This window comes from Gossypium arboreum, chromosome 4 (genome assembly GCF_025698485.1).
Source record: "Gossypium arboreum isolate Shixiya-1 chromosome 4, ASM2569848v2, whole genome shotgun sequence".
Lineage (NCBI taxonomy): Eukaryota > Viridiplantae > Streptophyta > Magnoliopsida > Malvales > Malvaceae > Gossypium > Gossypium arboreum.
In genome coordinates this window covers 58,501,598-58,512,348 of record NC_069073.1, presented here as the reverse complement: position 1 = coordinate 58,512,348, position 10,751 = coordinate 58,501,598, and the positions used below count along the sequence as shown (strand labels likewise).

Here is a 10,751-nt window from a genome sequence, read left to right as displayed (position 1 = left end):
CATACGACCTTGTTTAAGCTCGAGAAACTCTTTATGTTTCTGATCAATGAATCTTTGAATGATGTATTTCTTTCGAAATTTGACTCAAAAGAAATCCCAGGTCACTTGCTCACTCGGAACTACTTATATCAAAGTTTTCCACCAGTGGTACGCCGTATCTCTCAGAAGCGAAATGGCATATTTTATACATTCCTTGGGACTCAAAGACAATTTATCAAACACTCTTATCATGTTCTCTAACTAGAACTCGGCTCTTTCAGCATCATTATTCCTTGTAGCTTGGAACTCTTTATCCCATTCTTTCTAATCTTATCTACCGGAAGCTTACTTATCTGAACCAGATTCACTGATGGCATAGCAGGAGCTTGCAGAGAATTGACCGGGGGTAGGGGTTGTTGAACAGACGGATTGGTTCTAATATATTGGCTAAACCAATTGTTCATCATCTGATAGAAGGCTTGTCTAGCCTCACCATCATGGCTACTCGTAGCCAGTCTAAAATCGGATGGCGCCATCCCTTGTGTGGGAGCAAGTGCATTGCTTTTGACATCATCCGCTACGGCTCGTTAAGGATCCATTTGCTATATAAAAGCACACTTCAATGTCAGGATTCATCACACTATCACAATTCATAAATATGGCATGTATAGCTAGACTCACATACGTTATGGTAGTCATAGAACCGACTAAACCATAGCTTTGATACCAATAAAATGAACACCCTAACTCCATGGCAAATCCTTTGAAATAGGTTAAGAGGCATTACCAGAATTATAATAAAATTCAGAGTAATTATTATTAAATATTCACATCTTTGCAGTAAATGTCATTTATTCACATTCAATAAGAACTTAAATAAAACATACAAAGCCTAACTCATGCATTCGGGACCAATCTGATAACAAATAAAAGTTTCAGAAACTTAGAAAAATTTTCAACTTTTAAAAGGTCACACGCCCGTGTGTCTAAGCCGTGGAAAAACAAGGCATACATACTGACTTATCCACACGGCCACAAGACACGCCTGTGTTCTATGCCGTGTGAAAATTAAGGAGGTTACTGACTTGGCCACACCGCCGACCACACACCCATATGCCAGCCTGTGTGTGCCACATACGACTAGTAGACACGCTGGTGTGTCTAGGCCTAGTCAAAATTGGAGGTATATTGACTTTAATTCATAGGGTACCCTAAGGGACACACAGTCGTGTAACATGACCGTGTGTCAGACACGGCTGAGACACACGCCCATGTCTCAGGCCGTGTGGACAAAAATAGACCATTTGAATAGCCAATTTGCCACCCCAATTTGGGTCAACCTACAAGCACCAAACCAAGCATATATGTACAACCATTTTAGCCAATATATATACCAAACCATACATAATTCATGCTATAACAGTACCAATCATTTCAAATCTCAATTCATCAATAAATTCATACCAAAACTTAAACTAAAATCATACCTAAACATATGATCAGTACATCATTCAATCAAATGCTCAAAACTTACCAAAACTTCTCAACATTCACCATTTCTTTTGGCCAACCAAAACATACCACAATTTCACATTAGCATCACATATCATATACCACTATCAAACTATAAGTTCAAACACAAACTAACCATATCACATGGCTAAATATATACATCAAAAAACATAATCCCACAACTATTAGCTTATACATGCCATACTTTAATATATACATTTTCAAAGTACCAAAATAAGGTTTGATAGGCTGGTGACGATCCTTGATAATCCCCAAGCTCATAGTAGCTTAGATATCTATAAAACAATGCAAACACACACAAAGTAAGCTTTCAAAAGCTTAGTAACCCATATACAAATAAACATAATATTCAAATCATATAAGTATCATCAAATCATTTATACTTTGTATACCAATGTTAACACAAATCTCATATTCAAATACTACCTTTCATTCTAAAAAATTATATACAATGCAAACGTACCTGAATCGGGTACAATTTCATAAAATCATTTACTTTCTCGGAATACCTGTTTGAACCGTTCAGAAACATAAGGATACACAGGTAGCTTGGAAAGTCCATACAATGCCAACGGCCCAGATGTGGTCTTACAAGTAACCAAACATCGATGCCACTGTCCCAGAAAGGGTCTTACATGAAATCATATACAATGTTGATGTCCCAGACATAGTCTTACATGTAAAACAAAAGTTGATGCCAACGTCCCAGACGTAGTCTTACATGATAACTCATATCAAAAATCCTATGTCATGACATATGTATCCTAACTATTCCTGAGGTTCGTACGGGCTTTTTGGATGTTGAAACTTTATCGATACTTTCTCGAATAGCACATATTAAGCTTGAATATTCATTCCTCACAAATTCAATATCATATGAACAATAAAAATTCAATTCAAACAAGCTTATTTGTATATCAACTTACCTCGTAGGGATTCAGATAGATGGAATCGATTCTTAGATGACTTTTGACTTTCCTCGATCTAATTCCGTATTCTTTAGTTCCCTATCTAAATCAATTCAAATTTAACTTATTCAATAACACATTCATTCAAAATAATCCATATACACACAATTAGGGCATTTTTCAAACTAGCCCTCATATTTATACATTTTGACACTTTAGCCCCTAATTCACAAAATCACAAAATACACATAATTTGCTTGTACACAAGCTTAGCCAAATTTTCATAGCTCTCATACAAGTCCATACATTTCATTTATTTCACATTTTAGTCCCTCAAAATAATATTTTTACAATTTAGCCCATTTTACTCAAAATCATCAAAAATCCAAAGACAAAACATATAACCCCAACATCAGACTTTCATATTTCATCAATTAACAACATAAAGCTCATGATTTCATCCATGGAACATTTCAAAATCATCATCAAAATCAGAAATTGAGGGAAATCCATACCTTAATCAAGGAATTCAATGGCCAAACCCTAGGTAGTCTTTTTCTTTTATTTTCTTGTGATTTTCGGTTGAAGAACATGAATAATGACTTATTTTCATACCTTATTTTAATAATAATAATTCATTTTATAATTTGTTTACCATTTTTCCCTTTGTTATAAAACTAATAAATCAATAAATACAAGGCCATTAGTGTCCATTAATTATGTAAATGGCATAATAACCACATAAAGACTTCTCATCAATAAAGCCAAATCAAATAGCCACTTTTAACAAACAGCAGGCAACTTTTATATTTTATGCGATTAAGTCCTTTTTAAAAATTAAGCATGCAAACAATCGAATTTTCAGACGAAACTTTCACATATGCTAATTCAAACATCATAAGCACGGAAAATAATATTTAACTATTTTTCTGACTAGGATATGTGGTCCTGAAACCACTGTTCCAACTAGGGTCAAAATCGGACTGTTACACTACTTAAATACCAAGTCTTTCCCCATAATCCAAACCTAGACATGTTCATTCCTATTACCACATCACTTAGTCTTTTTCTTTTTAAAAAAACATTTATTCTTGCTTGCTCTATTTTATTTTGTAGAAATTAAATCCAAGTTACTAACAAAACAAATTTCTAAAGACCTAAAATAAATAAATAAAAAGACAAGAATCTCCTCTTTTATTTTTCTGACTCATTCCTCTTGTCTTCTTTGGTTCCTTCTTCGCTTGTATAATCGGTATCTTTCGTCCATGTCTCAAAGACAGCTTCTGGGAACTCAGGAATAAAAGTATTAGAGATATTCTTAAAAGTATTTTGAATCAAATCATCTTTAATTTTTGCATATTTCCAGTAAGTTTGTTGTTAATTGTGCATGAACTTGCACATATCTATCAAAATTGACAACTCCGATTTCCTTGAAGTACTTGCAAAATTTGGCATGGGAGTTGTATATTCAGGTTCAACAGTTAGCTTGACTGGTTCTTCTTCCGGCTTAACGCTTGGTTTAGGGTTTTCAGATCCTTCAACTGGTTTGGGACTGTTTGGTTCCTTATTAAATTCTTCTTCTTCAGTGTCTGTAACTGATTCAGTTTCAGTTTCATTTGTTGACTCCTCAGTATCTAGCTCAGTTGGTTCTTCTTACTCACCTTGATTCAAGTCATGCACCTTCTCCACTAACATTTCAAGATCATGACTTGTAATGCACCCTTGGACATATTGCCCCTTCAAATTCGCTTGTGTTTTAACACGGGCCCTTAAGTAAAGTGATGTGATTAATGATTGGAAATAAGTACTTCCTGTCTTCTTTTTAGTACAGTCATAAATCTCCTTGAGAATAATTTTCCCAACATTAATGGACTTTTCTGTCAAGATTACATAAAACAAGAGCATTCATTCCATCAAGTTGGTGGAACTATGTGAGATAAAAATAAAAATGTAGCAAACAAAATAAAACCCTACCTTTTCTACTGGTTTTAGGTATTGCCTTTGGTAAGAATGGCTCCCATACTTTCTTATAATCCATTGGGATCCCGGATTTGTCACAACATCAAGTACTTGTTGAAGAAAATCCCAATTTATGTTGTTCACCATAGGGTAGTACTCATATTCTTCAACATCAGGTAAGTTAAACAAATCATTGATGGACTCAGAAGTAAGAGGTACCTTTTTCTTCCAATGTAAGATATACTTGCATAAAACCCTCGAACTAGTTCATCATCGGGAAGTGAACGAGCATCACAAAAGCGTTTCCCACTTGAGAGCATTGATTGTCTTTCTAATTGGCACAAGGAAAACCATCAAATCATTACTCTTCAAATTAAACCTTTTTCTGGCATCATAGGTTGACACTTGAAAATTGAATCAAATCTCTCTTTTACTTCTTCATCGATCACAATTGAGTTTTCAGAAGTAGGCTTCGATGATCTAGTTCTTTTGTGAGACATGGTATTTTCCCAAAATTTCAGCAAAGTTCTGCTTACAGGGGAAGAAAAGAAATCGGCAAGTGGGTAGGATTTGCTTCGGCGAACCTTGCGATGGCTAAAAGGTTGCGGTGGCAAAGGCAATGTACAATAGCAATAGAGGTGTGCGACAATGATAGCGGCTACGTACGGAAGCGATGTTGATGCTCTAGCGATTCTTTTGCAGTGGCACTAGGTGGTTTTGGCAAAAGAAAAAAAATGGACGGAGTTTCTTTCAGGATTTGAGGCTAGTGGCCCATGAATGAAGTTTAGGGATTTTTAGGGTTAAGCAAATTGCTTTAAGGGATATAAAATTTAGTAGAATGAAAAATGGTTTATATACAGAAAGCTAGGGCAACATGTAGCAAAATTTTAGCTACATTAAGTTTACTTGGGCAGCAATCAATGGAAGTGATGCCAGTAGGTGTGGATTTTTCCCTCCTATCTGCTGCCTTGGGCCTCAAATTCAAACTCTGTAATTGTCATATAATTTAATAGCTCCATAAAGGTAAACTCGATAGATGGTATAAGGTCCTTTCCATCGGGATTTCAGCTTCCCAAGAAATAACTTTAGCCTTGAATTAAACAACAAAACATTCTGGCCTTCTTTAAACTCGTGAGGTTGTATATGACTATCATGCCATCTTTTTTATCTTTCTTTACACATTTTGGCATTCTCATAGGAAAACAACCTCAACTCTTCCAACTCATCCAGTTGTAACATCCTTCTCTCACCAGCTTGCTTAAGATCAAAATTCAACTTCTTCAAAGCCCAGTGAGCTCTATTCTCCAACTCTAATGGAGAATGACATGCCTTCCCAAAAACCAACCAATAAGGAGTCATTCCTAACGGTGTCTTAAATGCTGTTCGATAGGCCCATATTGCATCACCGAGCCTTCGAGACCAATCCTTTCTGCTAGGGCATGCTACCTTTTCAAGGATACCTTTGATTTCACAGTTCACTCTTTCAACTTGCCCATTAGACTGAGGGTGATAGGCAATAGCAATCTTATGCTTCACATCATATTTTTCAAGCAACCGCTTAAGCCATTTGTTCATAAAGTAAGAACCTTCGTCACTAATAATATCTCTTGGTGTCCCAAGTCGTGTAAACACATGCTTATGTAGGAATCGCATGACTACCTTAGCATCATTTGTAAGGTATACTTCAGCTTTAACCCTTTTGGACACATAATCCACAGCAACTAAGATGTATTTGTTCCCCTACGAAGAAGGAAATGGTCCTAAGAAGTCAATGCCCCATACGTCGAATAATTCAAACTCCAAAATATTTGTTAAGGGCATTTTATTCCTCTGTGATATATTTCTGGTTCTTTGACAATTATCGCAGTTCTTCACATAAACATAAGACTATTTAAATAGTGTAGGCCAAAAAAAACCTGCTTGCAAGCACCACCAAAGTGTCCCCTACTTGGAGATGAATGGAAATCATATAAGATCTCAGCAATCTCACTTTCAGCTGCGCACTTTCGGATTGTATTATCTGCACACTGTTTAAACAAGAATGGGTCTTCCCAGAAATAATACCGACTATCATGAAGGAATTTCTTCATCTGTTGGTATGTCATTTCTTGAGGAATTATTACACATGCAAGATAATTGGAAAGATCAATTTCATGAATTTGACTCACCTCAAATAAGTGCTCATCTGGAAATTCTCGTTGATAGGCACATGTGATCGAGTTACCTTATCTTGCTCCAACCTCGATAGATGATCAGCTACTTGATTTTCAACACCTTTTCTGTCTTGGATCTCAAGGTCAAATTGTTGGAGTAAAAGTATCCAACGAATTAGCCTTAGTTTCGCATCTTTCTTCATGAGCAAGTATTTTAATGGCCGCATGGTTAGTAATACTGTAACTTTGGTACCTATAAGATATGTGCAAAATTTTTCAAAAGAAAAAACTATAGTAAATAGTTCCTTTTCAATTACTGAATAATTGAGTTGGGCTCCCATCAAGGTTCTAGTTTCATAGTAAATGGGGTGGAACACTTTATTTTTTTCTTCGACCCATCATAGCTCCAACAACATAATCACTTGCATCGCACATCAACTCAAAAGGTGTGCTCCAATCAGGTGTAATGATTATTGGGGCTGAGATTAACCATTTTTTAGCTCTTCAAAAGTTTCTAAACATGCTTTATTAAAATCAAACACTGCACAACAAACACAACAGTTTAGAAACTTTTGAAAAATCTTTGATAAACCTTCGCTAAAAACCGGCATGGCCTAAGAAACCTCTGACTCTTTTCACATTCATTAGGGCCGGTAATCTTTCAATTACATCCACATTTGCTTTGTCGACTTCAATTCCTTTCTTTCAAATTATAAGCCCTAAGACAATCCCTTCTTTAACCATAAAATGGCATTTCTCCCAGTTAAGGATAATATTCATCTTTTCGCATCTCTTCAGTACTTAGCTAAATTACTCAAACTAATATCATAGGTGTTACCAAAAACAGAAAAATCATCCATGAAAACCTTAACAAAATTTTCAACCATATCAATGAATATTGCCATCATGCATCGTTGAAAGGTTGCAGATGCATTGCATAAACCAAAAGGCATTCGCCTAAAAGCAAACGTATCGTATGGTCAAGTAATAGTTGTTTTATGTTAGTCTTTCAGAGCTATACTTATTTGGTTATATCCTAAATAACCATCTAAAAAATAATAGAATTCATTACCTGTCAGTAGATCTAACATCTGATCCATAAAAGGCAACGAAAAATGGTCCTTCCAAGTGGATTTATTTAGCTTTCTATAGTCAACACAAATTCTCCAACTAGTAACAGTTCTTGTTGGGATCAATTCGTTACGCTCATTCTCAACAATCGTAATTCCACCTTTTTTAGGCACACACTACACCGGACTTACCCACGAACTATCTGAAATAGGATAGGTGATTCCTAAATCTAGCCATTCGATCACTTTCTTTCTCATAACTTCCTTCATAATAGGATTGAGCCTCCTTTTCCCATCAATTCAAGCTTTTTCACCTTCCTCTACAATAATTTTGTGCATGCAAAATAAAGGGCTTATACCTCGAATATCAGCTATGGTCCAACCAATTGTATTCTTAAATTTCTTTAGAACAGAAATTAGTTGCTCCTCTTGATATTTTGTCAGTTTTGCTGAAATAATCACAGGAAAAGTGGAACAGTCACCTAAATAGGCTTATTTCAAATGGGAAGGAAGTACCTTTAGTTCGAGTGTAGAGGGTTCTTCAATTGACAATTTAGGTTGTACAAATTCTCTGACTTCCAACTCCAATGATTCAAACCATGTGGATTGAATAAAATTTCTCGGATTGGCTTCCACCAGAACCATGTTTTCTTCACTTTCATCATCCTCCAAAGGGTCAAACCCTAAGGCTTTCTCCAATGGATCTTCTTCAAAATTGCTTTCCATAGAAATCAAGGTTTCTATCTCTTCCATAACTGAATACTCTTTTGTCAGATCGAGAAGAATGATAAAAGTTAACTGATTGTCTTGAACTCGCATGGTGAGTTCACCTTTCTGCATATCAATTAACATTCTTCCCATGGCTAGCAAAGGTCTCTCAAGGATAATTGGCACTTCCTCATCTACTTCAAAATCTAGAATAATGAAATCAGCAGGAAAAATAAATTTATCAACTCTTACCAAAACATCCTCGATCTTTCCTTCGGGGTATACTAAAGATCGATCTGCTAACTAGAGTGTCACAGTTGTAGGTCTTACTTCTTTTATCCCTAGAATCCTGAAAATAGACTTAGGCATCAAGTTGATACTTTCTCCTAAGCCACACAAAGCTTTACCACAATAAGATTCACCAATGTTATAGGGTATCGTAAAGCTTCCTGGATCCTTCAATTTCAATGGCAGTTTGTTCTACAGGAACGCACTGCACTTCTTTGTCAAGGCGATAGTCTCATACTCACTCAGTCATTTTTTCTTGGATAGTACATCCTTCATAAACTTCACATAATTTGACATTTGTTTTAAAGCCTCCGCAAATGGAATATTGATGTGTAATTGCTTCAGAACATCCAAAAACTTCTTGAATTGTACCTCATGTTTCTTCTTGTGTTGTTGCAATCTTTGTGGGTATGGAGGTGATGGAACTTTCGGTTGAACTAGATAACTCTTCTAAGTAGTTAAATCTGCATCCAAAGAAGATGTTAAAGTATCTGAATTCACTAAGTTAGGAATTACCTTGTCAGTCTTTGCAAATTCTAATTCCTTTGGTGTAGGAATTTGAACAGCTGGTTGATTCTTCTCAACGGACTTATCTTCGACCTTAATCAATTGGGGTTCTAGAATTTTACCACTTCGTAATGCCACTTCCTTGATATGTTCTTTACCCAAATTTCTTGGATTGTCAGTATCGCTCAGCAAGGTTCCTTACGGTCTATTACGAAGCTCCATAGCTAACTGGCCCATTTGGTTTTCCAAATTTTTTAGTGTTGCTGCTTGGCTTTGGATCAAAGCTTCATTCTTTGCCATGTATGCTTTCAATAAGTTCTCCAAACTGTTCAACTCTTCAGCTTGAGGTGGTTTTGGAGCTTGCTGATTAAACCCTAGAGATTGGTTGAGTCTATGCCGCATAAAGTTTTTGTTTGGTCCAATTCTTTGGCTGCTCTAAGAAAAGTTGGGGTGATTACACCATGAAGGATTATAGAAGTTGGACTGGGGTCCTTGTCCATTCCTATTTTGGTGTTGGTTCCCCACATAGTATACTGACTCGGGATTCAATGGGCAATTCTAAAAAAAATGACCTTCCCCACAGTGCATACAGAAAACTACTTCAAACGGACTTGGTGGCTGAGCTACAAAATTATTAGCATTATTAGTGGTAAACTGCTTTAACATAGAGGAAATAAACGATACCTGAGTTGATAACGAAGTGAGAGCATCAACTTCATGAACTCCAGCTATACGTCTTCCTGAAGCTGTTCGATTTGTTGGCCATTGATAGTTGTTGCTCACGATCCTCTTAATGATCTCATAAGCCTCATTATAAGACTTAGACAAAACTGCACCATTCACAGAAGCATCTACCATCAATCTTGTATGTGCATTGAGACCATTATAGAATGTCTCCAACTGGATACAATGAGGAATCCCATGATGAGGACACTTATAAAGTAACTCCTTGAATCGCTCCCAAGCCACATACAAAGTCTCGTCATCCAGTTGTTGGAAAGTTATGATCTTGTTCCTCAACTTAGTGTTCTTGCTAGGCAGGAAATACTTAACCAAAAATCTCTCTGCTAATTCTTGCCATGTAGATATGAAACTTGGTGGCAATGAATTGAGCCATGCTCGTGCTCGATCTCGCAACAAGTACGAAAACAACTTCAACCTCAGTACATCTTCAGTCACACCGACTATCTTGAATGAATCACTCACCTCCATAAACAATCGAAGGTGGAGATGTGGATCCTCCATGGGCATACCATTGAATTGGCCCACCATTTGGAGCATTTGAAACATCACTGGTTTCAATTCAAATTGGGTTGCCTCAATATCTAGCCTTCTAATTCCTAGATTTAACTCATTGAAAAGTGGCACAGCATATTGTCTGATGCATCGATCCCTATCATCGAAAATGAGGATGGGATTTCGAACATGATCGACTTCAATACTTTGGTCTTGATTCTGATTTCCAAGGTCCATCTCGACTTGTCTTTGAGTTGTTCGTTCACATCTTCTTTGTCTGAAAGTTCGCTCATTTTTAGGATTTACTGGGAGTAAATCGATAATCCGATCTATGTTCATAAACACCTGAAAAGAAAATCACAAAATTAAAAAAAAATAAGTTAGTACTGTTAGAAAAAACCAAATTGAAA

The 10,751-nt window shown here is 36.2% G+C and overlaps 1 non-coding gene across 1 annotated transcript; it reads left to right on the top strand.

Moving 5' to 3' along the window:
- Positions 1-10,021: 10,021 nt before the first annotated feature.
- On the top strand, positions 10,022-10,128 carry LOC128292094 (small nucleolar RNA R71). The gene has a single exon (XR_008282079.1). It is a non-coding gene; the product is annotated as a small nucleolar RNA R71 (small nucleolar RNA).
- Positions 10,129-10,751: the final 623 nt, after the last annotated feature.